This window comes from Schistocerca americana, chromosome 5 (genome assembly GCF_021461395.2).
Source record: "Schistocerca americana isolate TAMUIC-IGC-003095 chromosome 5, iqSchAmer2.1, whole genome shotgun sequence".
Classification (NCBI taxonomy): domain Eukaryota; kingdom Metazoa; phylum Arthropoda; class Insecta; order Orthoptera; family Acrididae; genus Schistocerca; species Schistocerca americana.
Window position 1 is genome coordinate 368,196,322 of NC_060123.1, and position 18,505 is coordinate 368,214,826.

The 18,505-nt window shown below is 45.6% G+C and overlaps 1 protein-coding gene and 1 pseudogene across 1 annotated transcript in view; both read right to left on the bottom strand.

Annotated features, from left to right (window-relative positions):
* The window catches only part of LOC124616708, a 474,983-nt gene that overhangs the window by 358,358 nt on the left and 98,120 nt on the right, over positions 1 to 18,505 (bottom strand). The gene's annotated exons all lie outside the window — the stretch shown is intronic.
* Positions 4,181 to 4,298, bottom strand: LOC124617079 (annotated as a pseudogene).

Sequence of the window (18,505 nt, forward strand, 5' to 3'; positions counted from 1 at the left end):
GTTTGAATAACCTGCCACCAAAGTAAAAAACGGACACTTGGCTTCTCCATCATGACAACGCTCCACCTCACCGCACCAAATCATGAACCGAATGTTTGCGGGGTACAGGACTGAAACCTCTTGAGCACCTTCCTTACAGTCCAGACCTTGCTCCTTGTGACTTTGCACTGTTCCCGCATGTGAAAATGAAGCTGACAGGAGTGCAGTCTTCAAGTGATGAGGACCTCCTGAGTGCTTGAAGTAATGATTATGCCTTATTCCCGACAGTAACAGGGGAAACCTGGTTTTGGGATTGGTTTCGGAGGATAGAGAGGTGCATTCAATGTGGTGGAAATAACTCCGAAAAAAAAAAAAAAAAAAGGTTCAAATGGCTCTTAGCACTATGGGACTTAACTTCTGAGGTCATCTGTCCCCTAGAACTTAGAACTACTTAAACCTAACTAACCTAAGGACACCACACACATCCATGCCCGAGGCAGGATTCGAACCTGCGACCGTAGCGGTCGCGCGGTTCCAGACTGTAGCACCTAATAAATAAATAAAGCTGTACTGCAAAACTTTCCTAGTATGCTTTGTACCAGTTCACTTTCTTTTATAGAGGTGCCAGACACTTAACTTTAAAGTAAATGGTGTATTCAGTGAAAACTGCTTTGTTTATTAAAAGACTAGATGTTCAGGCGCTGTACTTTAATTCGTCCTGTTACTTTGGCATTCCAAAGTGTTTTACTGTTACGTATAAACACATATACTGACTTCTCATGAACCTTTGTGTCAGTATCAAGAACAGAAAGGATGTTGTAAGTAATCTGACGACGATCGCAACATACTGCAGCAGTGCTGTATTTAGAATACAGCAAGCAGCGGTCTCAAAGTTACGTATCGATTCGATAAATACACAGAGATGAAGGCTCTTGATGTTTGATAAAACTGTGGAAAAGAGTTACGGTACACAATGCATCTTCGTATTTCTGGGAGGCAGGCCATTCTGTTGTCCATTATGGAACAGCGTGTGCTATTAAATGTACATCTAACGCCGCTATTAAACAAACTACACAGCTTTTAAGCAATTAACATGAATGGTGGCGCAAGATAACGACTTGCTCGTCGAAGCGTGTCGATCCATTCGTTCCTTGTCAGAGTTTATAATCGGATCTCTGCCGACAATACAACAATCCGGCGATTCTGTTCACAGTACGGACGTGTTAGCAACAATTTCGTGCAGTCTGTAGCATTCTGCAGGCTTCGATAATACTTTGCAGAAAGGTCAAACGACGAAGTTCCTCAATAGCGGAAGCAGGAAACTGGGATTCAACGAGTCGTCAGCGACGCGGTCATGACAAAAGGGAGCACAGGATATCAGCTGTTTCCTTTTCAAAGAAACCATCTCGGAATTCGCCTTAATGATCTGGCGAAACCATGGGCAAACCTGTATATTCGCATGGGGTTTGGAACCTGCGCCTCCTGAGTCTGTGTTCAGTGGCCTAAATTGCTGCGCAACTTACGATCACGTGCGCAGTGCACACAGAAATAGAGTGGCGAGAACGCCTTGATTAAAAAAAATAATAATAAAAAAATAAAATGCAGGTAGGGTGGGAGCTACACGCCTCTTCGTGGGCCGCGCCACGACTGTTCACGATTGCTGCTCATGTCAGGGGTCATGCGTGGCGCAGACGTACAAGTGGTGCGCTGCTAGTTTCACTCGTGGGCCACATGTGGAGCCGCACGATCAGGACAATGCAAATGTACGTAAGAACAACTACCACTTGAGGGAGTTCGGAAGTTTCAAACGGTTTTATGTGATGAAATCAGTTCTCATCACAATTATTTGTTTCAGCGCTAGTCATAAGTACAGTACCTAAACAATCGCGTTTGACCATTGTTATGCTACACAAATGATGCTATTTCTTGTTAATGAATGCTATATATGTCTTTACATGAAGTGGAAATGCGTTTTAATAACTATATGCAAATATATTTTTTAACATGCGTCTTGTAGAGTCGTATGGTTTCTTCAACATCAACAAATAAACTCTCTCTCTCTCTCTCTCTCGCCGGTCTGAGTGGCCGAGTGGTTCTAGGCGCTACACTCTGGAATCGTGCGACTGCTACGGTCGCAGGTTCGAATCCTGCCTCGGGCATGGATGTGTGTGATGTCCTTAGGTTAGTTAGGTTTAAGTAGTTCTAAGGTCTAGGGGACTGATGACCTTAGAAATTAAGTCCCATAGTGCTCAGAGCCATTTGAACAATCTCTTTTCTCTGCCTCGTGATGACTGGGTGTTGTGTGCTGTCCTTAGGTTAGTTAGGTTTAAGTAGTTCTAAGTTCTAGGGGACTGATGACCTTAGAAATTAAGTCCCATAGCGCTCAGAGCCATTTGAACCATCTCTCTCTCTCTCTCTCTCTCTCTCTCTCTTTCTCTCTCTCTCTCCTCTCTCTTTTTCCTAAGAGCTGTCAGGCGCATTTTCTCTGGTGTTTCGTCAGACATTTACAATTTCGTTTCTGCAATTGTAGATGCAGTCGATCTAAATAAATACTGCTCATCACGCTTTCACGAGACGCACAGAGTCAACGGGAAAGTCAGTTCGTTTCCCGTTACAAACAAAATTATTTTTAAAGCAAAAATTTATATGAACATTCGACAGAGCGATCCCAACTTAGGCCACTGCTTTATTTGGTTTAGCGATATGTATTAACATCGCCAGTAAAACACGAAGAATACACAGTACCTCTGCAGCGACCGAGCAGGGCTGCTGCACGCCTATAGCAGACTGTGCGGCGCAGGGCGGCTCACGAGACGGGGAAAATTCTTCGTGTTTTACTGTCCCTGGCAATGTATATAGCTGAACTGAATATCGCATTAGACCAGCTTGGGACCGCTCTAACGAATAGGCACGCAACATTCCCGTTTAAAAAACGGGAAACAAACCGACGCTTTCCGTTTACATTGGGCGTCGAATGAAAGACGTTATGAGCAGTATTTGTTCTGGCCCACTACAGCTCATGTTTCGGAACCAAAATTGCAAATGAGACTGTGTGTGTGTGTGTGTGTGTGTGTGTGTGTGTGTGTGTGTGTTTGTTTGTTTGTTTCTCCTCACACACGCACACACACAAGCGTTAACCTTCAGTTTCGTCACTATGTGCAGCGTGCTTTCTATAGACCCTTTCCTTAGGTAGCCCCATCAGAAGAAGTCTTGAGACATCGGGAGAACATGGGGGCCATAATTCTTCAGAAATTATCCATTCATCTAAAAATTCGCTAAAGAAATGATCGATGTCACTAGATGTGTGACATGTGAAACCGTCCTGCTGCAATGAGCAACAGCATTCACCTGTCTTAAGTAGCGAAAAAAACTATGGTTTGATACACAAAAACTGTAGACTGTAGTTTCAACGAAAGTTGAGCCCACTATTCGACGACGCGATACTGCGCGCCACACTCCTATTTTCTGACAGTGCAAGGTGTTTTCATGAATGATAGCCCGCATCTCGTGGTCGTGCGGTAGCGTTCTCGCTTCCCACGCCCGGGTTCCCGGGTTCGATTCCCGGCGGGGTCAGGGATTTTCTCTGCCTCGTGATGGCTGTGTGTTGTGTGCTGTCCTTAGGTTAGTTAGGTTTAATTAGTTCTAAGTTCTAGGCGACTGATGACCTCAGCAGTTGAGTATGTAGATTTTCTGTTGACCAAATTCTTGTGTGTTTCCCATTTACGTATCCGTTGAGGTGAAACCACACCTTATCAATAAAGAAAACATGGTCTGACTCTGCGGTTCCATGAATGTCAACTAATTATGCAAACCATGTGCAGTACGCCAAACAATTTTATTATCCGGTCCTTCAATTCCTGCACATCACGAACGTGGTACGCACAAAATTCTGAATTCTGCATCGCCTTCTGAGCACTGCGACACGAAAACTGAGATCAGACAAATAGTCTCCTCAAACTTTTTGGCGGTGAATGCAACTTTACACCCCTCACCTCAACAAGTTAAAGCACTCCATCTTCAGGCCACAAGTGGCCCATCGGGACCATCCGACCGCCGTGTCATCCTCAGTTGTGGACGCAATTAGGATGCGCGTATGGTCAGCACTCCCGGCCGTGATGATGGTTTTCTTTGACCGGAGCCGCTACTATTCGGTCGAGTAGCTCCTCAATTGGCATCACGAGGCTGAGTGCACCCCGAAAAATGGCAACAGCGCATGGCGGCCCGGATGGTCACCCATCCAAGTGCCGTCCATGCCCGACAGCGCTTAACTTCGGTGATCTGATGAGAACTGGTGTATCCAGTGCGGCAAGGCCGTTGCCTTAAACACATTAAGTGTCCATCAAAATGGTTTCCTTTCTGTCTGCTACAGTCCTGCCCTCCTGGATACGGACGATTCATCTTGTTATTGTTGAATCGTTCAGCTTTGCGGAATGTGGATACTTCCCCCGAAACGCGTCTACAACAAACGTGAGACACCGGCAAAATACCTTTCACAATGAAAACTAGTTGCTCTTTGGAAGCATGCTTACAAAAGAAGTGCGCAATACTAAAATGTGTGAACTGTAACCATTACATCGGCGTCTTCCATGTGTTGTCGTTGTGGTGTTATCTTGCGGTCGCTAATCGAACGAATGCAGTACAACAACTATTTACAGTCACTTTTATTTTCACGTGCTTGATTTTTCATAGCGCCGCACTTCTGAATTTTGATGTTAACATACCAAATAAGTATTCTACGATTTTCTCACCTTGACAATATGCTGCTGAATAGATATGCTATAAAAAGATTGAACTTTTCCTTTCCTTTGGCTTCAATTGCTTCCTTTTTCTGGAATGTTGTCTTAACTTTGTCGAACGCAATACAGAAACATTTCTGACACATTTTGTAAATGTTCTAGAAACGATCGGAATACTCATTCAGTTCTTTCATTGCTCTAGTATACTACATTTCTTCCCATTTTTCAACTGTCTTCGCTGCTGAACATTGACGAGTTGCAAAAGATTCAGAGTAACGCTATCTTGGTCTGACTAAGACAACGTATCTGACACCGTTCTGCGAAAGTTGCTGTGTTTGGAGTTCTTATCGAATATGGGTGTGACAATATACATCGAACCAATTATGAGACGCGTTCCTGTGATCGTAACAGATCAGTATACCCCTTATCGAAGTGCAATAGAAATCCTCAGGGGACTTCAATGGGGATCCTTGGAGGAAAGACGACTTAGTTCTCGCGAAAACCTGTTGGATAAATTTAGAAAACATCTGCCCAAAGAAGAATGTGTGACCTTTATGCCTTCATCCATTACAGGATGATTTGGTAAATGGAGAGAAGTTGAAAGAAACGGTCCCTCAGAGGATAAGGAGCAAATAAGGTAATAAAGATACACACAGCCCAGCCACATCCATGTTGCACGTCAACGTGCAACAACCCTCACAGACGGTAGATGGCGGCGCCAGCAGTGGAGGGTATATAAAACGCGTCGGGGCAACGCGGGAAAACAGTGCAGTCATTGTCGTAATGCGGAAAATCAGTGATTTATCTGACCTCCATGAGGGAGTGATCGTTTTCTTTCGCGCCAAGGGTGAAAGCATTTCCGAAACGGCTATGTTTGTAAACTGTTCGCTTGCCGTCGTGGTTTAAGTATATACCGTGCATGGCAAAATGGCGCTATCCGAAACAGTCGCTGACGTAGCTGTAGTGCACACGGGCCATAGATAACAGGGATGAATGATGACTGCAGAGATGTATAAGGGCGAATAGACGCACTCCTGTTGAGCAACTCACCGCCCAGATGAACCAAGGGGCTTCCAGCAGGGTCTCCTGAACGATCGTTCATTGAATATTGCTGCGTATGTACCTCTACAGCAGATGCCTTATTTTGCACCTATGCTGACTGCTCGTCATCGCCAGCGAAGGATTGGATTTTCACGCCATTATCGCAACTGGACGTTCACTGGATGGCGATAGGTGGGCTTTTCTGATTAATCACGTCTTATGCTCCATCGGACAGATGGTCTTTGGCGTGTATGGCCCTGCAACAATGGTCGGAAGGATTCAGGCCGGAGGTTGGAGAGTTATGGCCTTGGGAATGTTTCCGTGAATCCCCTTGATAATAATAATGAGCGTATGGCATTGGTGGCCGGGAGACCCCTCGCGTGGCGGTTCGGCCGCCGCTCCACAAGTTTTTTAACGCCACTACGGCGACTTGCGAGTGAATGAGGATGAAGTGATGATGAAAGACACACAACACCCAGTCACCTCGAGGCAGAGAAAATCCCTGACTCAGCCGGGAATCGAACCCAGGACCCCGAGCGCGGGAAGCGAGAACGCAACCGCAAGACCACGAGCCGCGGACATCCCCTTGATGATTTTGACATTATCGGATGTATAATGGATCAACACAAGTATGAATACGTGCTTGGGGACCACATCAACCCCTTCACACAGCTTCTTTTTCCTCGGTACGATGGCACCTACCACCAGGACAATACAACATGTCACATAGTTTGCAATGCACGGGCATGGTTCAAAGAGCATCAGGATGGGTTTACCTTACTCTCCTGTTTACCAAACCCCGCTCCCCCAAATAGAGAATCCGTGGATCCAGCCCGATCGCGCAGTTCGCGCCACAGATCCTCAGCCATGAAACCTAGCGCAACTGGCCACAGCACTGTAGTCAGCATGGTTCCACATCCCTGCCGGCACCTTCCAGAACATCGTGGACTCTCTTCCTCTACGTCTGCGCTGCAAAAGGTGGTTATTCAGATTTTTGACAGGTGGTCACATACATGTGACTGAACCGTGTATGACCAGAAATGCGTTCCAAGGGAGATACACCCAGTTGAAGGCGGAGACAAGTCTTTGACCGTATTGGTTGCAGCGATTGAAAGATTTCTTGAGAACAAGTGGTAGCGTCCTGTCTGCACTAGTGTTTTAGCTCCACACTCATGAGGGCACAGAGATGGGGCACCATCACGTAGTAGCCATCTTACCCTTAATATCACGAAAGGCACGTCTTCCAACAAGGGAGGAAGGATCACCTACCTGTGAGGCGTTGTGGATGGATGACTGGTCTCACAAGGCAGTCGCCAATAATCCCCGCCCAAACATTGAAATGGACCAGTGCTGATGGTTGGTTACCACCATCACATGGTGCTTCTCTATAGCCCGTAAGTGGGTTCTATGAAGGTAAGACAGCACCCCTCCCCCGCTCCCCTCCCCCATAAAGATAGCCTCATCTGTGAATAGGATGGATGACAGAAATCCCAGCACCCTGTGGTCTGTGTGACGAACCAGCGACAAAACAATCGTCACGGAAGCAAGTCAGTAGGTAATATGGCATGGACGCATTGTAAGTGACACGGATGACGGCAGTTGTGGACTGTGTTTCACGCCGTAGCCTGGCTTACCCCATGCTAGTATCCACCTGTCTGCTGCTGATAACGGCGTCACTGTCAAAGGTCTTTTATTTCCACCTTCAACTGGGTTCCGTCATATATCTGTGTAACTTTTTCTACTCCTTATCCGATCAGGGATCGTGTCTGTCAAATGGTGCTGGAAGGTTTCTTGGGGAATGGCAGCCCATTCTTCACGGAGTGCTGCGCTGAGGAGAGGTATCGATGTCGGTCGGTGAGGTCTGGCACGAAGTCAGCGTTGCAAAACATCCCAAAGGTGTTCTATAGGATTCAGGTAAGGACTCTGTGCAGCCCAGTCCATTACAGGGATGTTATTGTCGTGTAACCACTCCGCCACAAGCCGTGCATTATGAACAGGTGCTCTATCGTATTGAAAGATGCAGTCGACATACCCGAATTTCTGTGTAACAGTGAGAAGCCAGAAGTTGCTTAAAACATCAATGTAGCCTGTGCTGTGATGGTGCCAAGCAAAACAACAAGGGGTGCAGGCCCCCTCCATGAAAAACACGACCACACCATAACACCACCGTCTCCGAATTTTACTGTTGGCCCTACACTCGCTGGCAGACGACGTTCACCGGACATTCGCCCCAGCCACACCCTGCCATCGGATCGCCACATTTTGTACTGTGATTCGCCACTCCACTCAACGTTTTTCCCATTGTTCAATCGTCCAATGTTTACGCTCGTTACACCAAGCGAGGAGTCGTTTGGCATTTTGATGTGTGGTTCATGGGCAGCCGCTCGACCATGGAATCCAAATTCTCTCACCTCTCGCGCCTAACTGTCATAGTACTTGCAGTGGATCCTGATGCAGTTTGGAATTCATGTGTGATGATCTGGCTATATGTCTGCCTATTACGACCCTCTTCAACTGTTGGGGTCTCTGTCAGTCAACAGACGAGTTCGGCCTGTATGCTTTTGTGCTGTACGTGCCACTTCACGTTGCCACTTCACTATCACATCGGAAACAGTGGACCTAGGGATGTTTAGGACAGTGAAAATCTCGCGTAGAGATGTATGACACAAGTGACACCCAATCACCTGTTGTGTTCCAAGTGCGTGAGTTCCGCGGAGCGCCCCATTCTGCTCTCTCACGATGTCTAATGACTACTGAGGTCGCTGATATGGAGTACCTGGCAGTAGGTGGCGCACAATGCACCTAATGTGAAAAACGAATGTTTTTGGGGCTGCACGGATGTTTTTGATCACACAGTGTACGTAGATGCAGATGTCTGAGAAGAGAGTCCGTCAGAAACAAATTGTAGTATCAGTTTGAATCAGTGAACAGCGTCACAGTTCGGTCACATGCAACGGCAATTTATTAAATATGGACTTAACGTATATGACAGATCTTTGTACGTCCTGGAGAAACCTAACAAATTATGTAGAGGCTTACATAGTTTAATATGGAATACGAACTATGGTGCGACCACAAAAATTTCCAGCTATTTAAAATTTTAAAGGAGAAGAAGATAATGCTGGTCGCGAAACTAATTCCTAGGACGTAGAAGAAATCGAACTGAATCACACTGTTGACACCTGTGACTGCAGAATTTCGAATGAAAGAAAATCCTCTGTTTGCCGACACGTTCTGTTGTCCATATTTACTCACATTACTGAGCGAAATTGCATAATGTTCAGCACGCTGGATTCGTATTCTGGAGGTCGACGATTCAAATCCCTGTTCGGCCATCCAGATTTGGTTTTTCCGTGATTTCCCTACACTGGTCCAGGAGAATGCTGGGATAATTCGTTTGAAAAAGGCAAGGCCGTTATCATTCCCCATTTTCCCATAATTTTAGCTTGTGCTTCGTCTCTAATGACCGCGCCGCCGACGGGACGTAAACTTCTCATCTTCCTTCTTTCCAATCTCCACTGCTCATTCGGTATGTTCCTACGTAAGTTACTAAAGATGGGTGTAAAAATTGAGGTAGCAATGTTTCTTAAGTGTACAGCTATATCAGTAACATTATCATAGTACATTAAACTTACCTGAACTGGTTGTAAGTTTTTATATACCGCAAGAGTGATAAAAATCATGTTAGATATATGAGGGGTGTTCCAAAGAAAAGGTACGGGGCAACACTGTGGGTGTCATTGAAGTCTTTATTCAAAAGTAATCGCCAGAGGCCTGAGCACGACCATCCCACTGTTTCAGGAACCGAAGGATACCCTGTTGCTGAAATTTCTGTGGCTATGACAGGAGCCAGTCCTCCACTGTGTCTTTCAGTTTGTCGTCCGAGTTGAAGTGCTTCATTTTGGTATGTTTTTTTTTCCCAGCGTACCAAACACACGGAAGTCACAGGGCGATATGTCCGGGCTGCAGGGAGGATGCTCAGGCTGCTCCCACCTGAGCTTGGTCATTACACTTTGTGTGACCCTTGAGGCGTGTGGATGCACGTCATCGCGGAGCAGAATCACTCCCTCCACGAGCATCTCAGGTCGTTGGTCTTGATGGATTTCCGTGGGCTACGAAGAGTTTCACAGCACACACCACTGTTGATGGTTTTTCCGTGCTCGAGGCGCGAGGAATTCGATGAGTATAGGACCCCGGACATCAAAAAAGACGGTGAGCATCATCTTCCTGCTGAGGGCACAGCTTTGAATTTTGTATGGGGAGGTGACGACGCGTGCTTCGCTTCCCTAGATGTCTCGCTACATTATCCCAAAGCAACATAGGAAATTTTCAAACGGTTTGGTTGTTAAGGCGTTTCGTACCTTTTCATTTCAATACTCCTTAAAAAAATCATAACTATTATGTTATTTGAAATATATGCGTGAACAACGCACTATTGGAAAGAGCAAACTCTCGAGTTTTATATGGTTCCCGCTAGGTAGCAGGAGTGTGCGATCACTTCAGTTCTAGTAAAAATGGTGTCGGACAACAGTATCCTACAGCACAGAGCATTAGACGATGGCATGGACAATTCCGGAAAACAGGTTGTTTGTGTAAAGGCAAATCGCCGGGTTGTCCACAAGCGTCTGACACAGACGTCGAACGCATCTGCCATAGTTTCACGAGTCCGCAGAAATCCGTTCGTCTTGTAGCTCAACATGCCCCCGGTGTCCGCCTTGCGTGTGCTGCGTCGACGTTTACACATGAAGCCATACAAAATTCAGCTACTACAAGCTCTTCGTGAAGGTGGCGAAAAACAACCTGTGGTGTTCTGTAATTTCGTTCTTGGCAGGATGAAGGATGACAGTTTTCTTCCACACTTAATTTTAGTGATGAGCCAACATTCCATTTAAATGGAAAGGTGAACCCTCATAATGTGAGAATGTGGGGCATGGAACAACCACATGAAGTTGTACAACATGAAAGGGACTCTCCAAAATTTAATGTGTTTTGTACAGTTTCACGGGGAAAGGTGTACAGTCCATTTTTCTTTGCCGAGAACACTGTTACAGGAAGCACATATCTCGAGTGCTTGAGAACTTTCTTTTCCCGTAGTTGGAGGCTGATTCGAACGACTTCATTTACCAACAGGATGGTACACCGCCCCACTGGCATCTGGAAGTGAGGGAATTTTTTGAATCAAAATATTACTGAACAATGGATCGGTCGTACTGGACCAAATGATTCAGCCTTACATAACTGGCCGCCAAGGTCACCGGACCTGACTATATGTGATTATTTCTTGTGGGGGTTCATAAAAGACTCCGTTTATGTGCCTCCGTTACCAATAACAATGAATGAAATGAGACATCGCAAAATAGCAGCTGTGGAAACTGTAACTCAAGACGTGCTCGTTGCAGTGTGGGAACAACTTGAATACCACACTGATATATGTCATGCATCTCAAGGGGGGCCAATTGAACGCCTATGAAAAAGTATCGAAAAAAACTTTTTGAGTTTCCCGTTCATCAAAAAACAAAATTCATTGTACATGTTTATTAGTTTCAGAAACATAGACGAGCCAAATCTGATGATTCTTTCTGATACACCCTGTATAAACTTGTGTTTGTATTTTTGTTATACCAGAGATAACGCCTCACTATACGCATTAAAAGCTATGTAAATGATACAAAGAAAGGAGGGTGACTGACATAAATTTCGTCACTAAAAGTAAGGCCGGCCGCTCCTTGCTGTAGGGAAGTGTTGTGGAAAGAGCGGCACGTACACCCAACCGTCGCCTCGCCTTGTGGCGCGAGTGCGAGGAGAGCGACGTGCCTCGGCAACAATTTGTCGGTAATTGTGCCCGGCCACAGCACTTGCTACCGTAATTGGCTAAATTTCGTCCAACACGCCCCTCCTGTTCGCTTGGGAACGTCACTGCACTACTGGGGGCAAGCTCCGAAGAAAGGAACGTGAGACCACACGGATGACTTCCGGCCCGCGGTCGTTCTCATAAGATGCGCCTTGGTGGTCATGCGAACGTGTGTTCTTTCGGCTTCACTTCTCTGAAAACTAGCATCCGAAGGGACTCTGACTAATATACGGTGACTTTACACTGACATCTGCATCTACATACATACGCTGCAGACGACTGTGAGATGCCTGGCAGAGAGCACTTAACATTGCACTACACATAACCGTTTCTTTCCGCAGTCGCATGTGAAGAGAAACTGGATAAACGGCTCCGTGCGCGCTGTAATTTGTCTAATCTTGTCTTCGCGGTCTCTGCGGGTGAAGAAATTGGTTCTTCAAACTTTGCAAGTACGCTTTTGGGTTGTTTGGGGAAGGAGACCAGACAGCGAGGTCATCGGTCTCATCGGATTAGGGAAGGATGGGGAAGGAAGTCGGCCGTGCCCTTTCAAAGGAACCATCCCGGCATTTGCCTGGAGCGATTTAGGGAAATCACGGAAAACCTAAATCAGGATGGCCTGACGTGGGATTGAACCGGCGTCCTCTCGAATGCGAGTCCAGTGTGCTAACCACTGTGCCACCTCGCTCGGCGCAAGTACGCTTTCGAGGCGAAAAAGCTCAGTTGACTTCTGTATATAAAAAGGGTAAAAGAACGAACCCGCAAAATTACAGCCCAATGTCCTCAACACCGAATTACTACATAATTCTAGAACATATTCTGAGGTCGAATATACCAAATTTCCTACAGACTGAAAAGCTTATGTCCACGAATTAGCACGGTTTTTGAAAGCATCGCTCGGATGAAACTCAGCTTGCCCTTTTCTCACGTGATACCTTGCGAATTATGGACCAAGGGCAACAGGCAGATTCCACGTTTCTAGACTTCCGAAAATCATTTGACACGGTGCTACACTGCACTCTGTTAACTAAGGTACGGGCACACGGAGTAGGTTCCCAGATGTGTGAGTGGCTTGAAGACTGCCTATGTAATAGAAGCCAGTATGTTGTCCCCGGCGGCGAGGATCCATCAGAGACAAGGTATCGTCGTAAGTGCCCCAGGGAAGTGTGATACGACCGCTAATATACTGTGTACACATTAATGAACTAGCGGACAGGGTGGGCATCAATCTGCAGTTGATTGCTGATGATGCCGTGGTGTATGTGAAAGTCTCCAAGTCTGACTGTAGGAGGCAAAATTTCTAGTTGGTGTGATGAATGGCAGCTGGCTCTAAATGCAAAAATGGTTCAAATGGCTCTGAGCACTATGGGACTCAACTGCTGTGGTCATAAGTCCCCTAGAACTTAGAACTACTTAAACCTAACTAACCTAAGGACAGCACACAACACCCAGCCATCACGAGGCAGAGAAAATCCCTGACCCCGCCGGGAATCTAACCCGGGAACCCGGGCGTGGGAAGCGAGAACGCTACCGCACGACCACGAGATGCGGGCTCTCTAAATGCAGAAAAATGTAAGTTGATGTGGATGAGTAGGATAAACAAACCCGTAATGTTCGTGTACAGCATCAGAAGTGTTCTGATTGACACAATCACGTCGTTTAAAAATCTGGGCACAATGTTGTAAGGCGAAATGAAATGGAACAACCAGTGAGCATTATGGTGTGGAAGGCGAATGGTCGACTAAAGTTTGTTGGGAGAATTTTGGGAAAGTGTGGTTCATCTGTAAAGGCGACCGCGTAAAGAACGCAAGTGTGACCTGATCTTGAGTACGGCTCGAGTGCTGGGATCCGCACCAAGTCGGATTAAAGAAAGACATCGAAGCAATTCATAAGCAGGCTGTTAGATTTGTTACTAGTAGGTTCGAACAACACTCAAGTGTTACGGAGATGCTTCGAGAATTCAAATGGGAATCTCTGAAACGAAGACGACTTTCGTTCGAGGGACACTACTGAGAAAATTTGGAGAATAGCCATTTGAATCTGACTGCAGAACGATTCTACTGCCGCCAACATCCATTTCGCGTAAGGGATATGAAATTAAGAGAAATAGGGCTCATACGGAGCCTTATAACACTCGTTTCTCCCTTGTTCTACCTGCGAGTGGAACAGGAAGGGAAACATCATGTAGTGGTACAGAATACCCTTCGCCACGCATCGTACGGTGACTTGCGGAGTATATATGTAGAAGCAGATGTAGATGTAGATATGGGCTTTTTTCTTGAAGCTTCTGTCAGTTCAGGTTTTTATGCATCTCCCAACAATCACACAAAGCTGTGAACATTCCTGCTGTCGCTCATTCTGTATGTTCAGTGTACCCTGTTAGTCATATATGGTATAGATCGAACACACGAGAGCAGTCTCTTAAGATGGGACGCTGGGACGCACAAATCATTTCTACGCAATCTCTTTTGCGGATTGGCTGCCTTTCCAGTATCCTATCTACGAACCGTGGGCCACCATAACCTGACTTACCTGCGAGTGAGCCTAAGCCACCATTCTACTTCACATCCCTACAAATTTTACTCTAAGTTTGTTGCATCAGTTGAGTAATCCCGATATTGTGACTGCGTTTTCTAAAGCGCAAAGTTTTACATTTCAGTATATTTAATGATAAATGTGCATCTTTGCACCACTTTGAAATTTTTTAATGATATGATAGGATACTTCTGTAGCCTTTACACATAGTACGTTATAGGTAAGCGCACCATCTGCAAGACCCAGGTCATTAATCAACAACAGGAACTGCAATGGTCCCAGCACACTTCCCTGACGCACGCCCGAAGTTACCCCTGCTTCAGCTAACGACTCTCCATCCAAGATAAAATGCTGCGCGGCCCCTACTAAGACATCCCCAATTGTCACCAATTTTGTTTGATACCTTATTCAATGGCGCTTTCGTTAACAAATGTTGGCACGGTACATATGTAAGGTTTATATGCAACATGTTTACATTATCTTGTGACTGTTGTTTAAATGTTAGGTGTACATTTGGGCCAAAAGTAAGCTATTTCCATAGTTAAAGAGTAATTAATACATATACAAGTGTGATTCTCTAGTTAGGAATGCAGCAGGTCTGATTTAGTTCCTCCAAACTGTTTCGTCCTCAGGACAGCTTTGTACGACTACAACACAGCTACGGAAACAGCCATCATGTACCCAGAACTTCATAAGGTGCTTCATGCGTGCCAGCGAGTTTAACAGCTGCGGTCACAGTAAAACAGAAGAGACACAATACAGCTTCTTTCTCCACATGTCGTTCCAACCACCATCAACTAACGCACGCGCCCATGATGGCAGATGTGTCTGCAGGAGACAGTTACAGATACCCTGAACTCGAACTGAGAGGCACTCGTATGAAGAAAGGAAACTTATATTTTAAATTGTCTTTGATGTCAAAGAAATGGAGCACTACCTCAGATGGAAATAATGAATGGATATATGGACCTAGATGGAGCAACATAAAAGCCTGTACAAGGAATTGGTTGTGAACTGTTTAAGAAATGATACAACCATTCACCCAAAGAAATTAGGATGGCTTGAGAGGAATATTATCCACATTGTACCAGAATACGAGTCCACCGTCCTATCCACAGCTGCCAAAGAGCTACCTTAGACAGTCTAAAGAGGACACCTAATATTCCGCTACACCTGCCTAGAAAAATTATAAGAACCAGTTCTCCAGACAGACAGCATGGATACCCTTCAGATGAGCTCGCCTCCTCGTAGTAGAAGCTTATACACAGTCGGAGAAAACCTAGCTCTCTCAAGGACCGTGTTCACTGGCACCAGGGTATAACATGTGTATACTGAGAGGGTGTAGAGTTAGTGAATCACTTGTCGCAGTCATCAGCGAACAGTTGGCGGCCATGAGGTCTGCCTGCACGTCCTCTGTTTGGAATGTGCTGATAGTACTTGCGCTGAGTTTGGAGATCATCTGGAGTTGCAACATTCATTCTAGGGTACAACCATGCCCCACCGACGAGTACGTACTAATGTTGAATAACTTCAGCCATTTCAGCATGGTCGCACTATGGGCCTGGCAGGAAGCTGGATGGACGTATCGCTGGACTGCTACACATGTTGGGCACAATGTATCGGTGGTGTATCGCTGCATTCAGAAATGGCCTGTGGGACATTCCGACACCTAAAGACTACGTTCTTGACGCTCATCTAGCACAGATGTATGTCAAGGCTGACGCATTCTCTGAGCAGCTGTAGCCAACCTAACATCATCTGGAGAAGAAATCTGGACACATGTTGCATCTGCTGTGTCATCAGGGACTTTTGGAAACCGTCTGCTTGCAGCAGGACAAAGATCACGTGTGCCCCTAGTCAGGCTACCACTGACACCATAACACGGCCAAGCATGGCTACTTTCGTGGTGTAGAACAACTGCCCTGGCCAGCAAGATCGCCAGATCTCTCGCCAATTGAACACATATGGGTCATGATGAAGTGGAAACTTACTTGTTCCCTAGGGCCCTCCAAGAACCATTACCGGATTGCAACAAACGGCCCAAGATTCTTGGGTCAATGTATCGCAGGACCATTGGGCAACTTTATGATCGATTTGGGGAGGCACACCTGCGTTATCGCCAGAGAGAAGCTCACTGTGTGTTGATGCGACTGTTTGGTGAAGGCTTTCAAAATAAAAATGTAATGTGTGGTGGTGGCCCTCAACTACGTACCCACAGACTCAGAGATGAAATATCAAAAGTTTTGGCTGGATTTGTTGTCTGGGGCTGGGATACGTAGCTGCCGCATTGCAAGCCAAATACTGATGAGCCTACAGTATTAAATATGAATATACACATGAATCGAATGGTCGAAGGTTCCTATCATTCGCAATTGCGAATTTTGAAGGTAATATACACATTTGTAAATGAAAGACTGCAATTAAATAAAATCTGTAGGTACTATCTTAACGAATTTAAATGATGTGTACAATAGCAGAAGTACCTTTTAGAACGTCGTTTATTACTGCAAAACACTTATTGGTGTCGATGGTCCAGCAATTAAATAAGATGTAAGTTGAATAACAGGGAAATAATAGGTTCCTACTTCACGTAATTAGCTATGAACAAAATAGCTTGCGAGATATTCACTTCTAAATGCATACTACGTCTTCACCGCAAAAGCAACGGGAGTCTCTACTGCGAACACGCGCAAACTGCTCCACACGCTCCAAGTCTCTTCCTGCGACTGTCCATCGCTGCTTCCCATCCAACACTCTCTCCTGTGCTCTCCCATACTGTCCCTCGTGCCACACTGTCCAGAACTGCCTCGTGTCCTCTCCCGTACTCCCATACAATCTCTCCATTAACGAGCACTGTGATTGGCTAGAGCGCTCCTGCCATGTCTCCAAGCCAACGCACACTCACAAACATAATGAAACACATTCGAAATACTGGATTTACATTTAAATGACTTGAAATTGAATAAATATTCCTATGGCTGGACGATAAACACGCTCTAACACAAATTATTAAATACATAGCCAATTAAATAAACATGTATCAAAGGAATAGCAACAAAAGGTAGGCCAGTAGCCTAATGTCTCTGCGCTTTCTAAAACACAGTAAATATTTAACCAATTTCTTCATGAATAGTATATAGCGGATATAAACAAAGACACAGACGATTAAATACATTTATAAGCATACTGCTACCGTTTTTGTTTAACTGTGGAGTACTTATGGCCTGACGCGATCGATAGTATTCGGCTTCGGCCAATTTGACCTCCAATAACTAACTCATGTACTACTGAAGTTACATGCCTGTAATTTATACAAATTTAGGTTTACACTAATAGCTTTCTAAAGACACGTCGATCGACAAAATCGGATGAACTGGTTAGATTTTGGAAAATCGTTGCTGGGTGTTACTTGCATAATTTATCGTCAGATACAAAACTTTAGACTAATACAGACGTTGAAAATCTGATTACACCATCAGAATCGTCGTGCAAATAATGGTAATATACACATTTATTTTTTGAGGTGTCATGATTCATCTGGCTATTAATTTCTATACGAACTTTGAAATGTCTGCCATTAAGGTTTCACATAGTGCGCCATCTTTGACACTCCCGGCATTTCTCCTCCATCGACACAGCGTCACCGTGGAATTCCCAGCCACGCGGTGGCTGGACCACACTCTGGGGCTACCCCTCGTGTCCGGCACCACGCGGTCGGCCTGCCGAGCGCCTGCGCTGCCACCCCAACTCTGAACTTAGAATATTTTCAGTGCGCCACAGCTCGCCCATTACATCACATTGGGCACACTTCACTGTGTCGTGTGTATTTCATTCGGTCTGAATTCGTTATCATATACTCCTACAATGATGAAATACCTGCCACCTTACTTGTCAATAAAATGACCTTTTGCTTGAGGATGTTACATTTTTGATCCGTCAGTATTCTGGCACCGCACCCCGAGAAGTTCGTTACCAGTGGGACGAGGAGTACAGAAGGAGCAAAGTACCTTGTCTGCTTGCACAACACAAGTAGTCAAATGTCATGCGCTGCACTGTTGATGTGGTAAGGGGCCAATGTTGGCCGCTTAGGCTGTAGCATTGGCGCCAGCTGACATGTCTGCAAGCCGCTGCGACTTCTCGTGGTGCAGGGACAGGATGGCCGCCAACCAGGGATCGAACGGTCGCCAACCAGCCATCTTCGGATCTCCGATTCATAAATTAGCATCCGACTGGCTATTAAAAATGAACAAATACTTTTAGCTTCATGCCGTACTTGTGGTTGGAAAAGGAGACTTACAGTTACATCGCATCACTCAGTTCCATATTGCGTTCGTCAGTGTGTAAGTAGCAAGTGGCCGAAATGGGC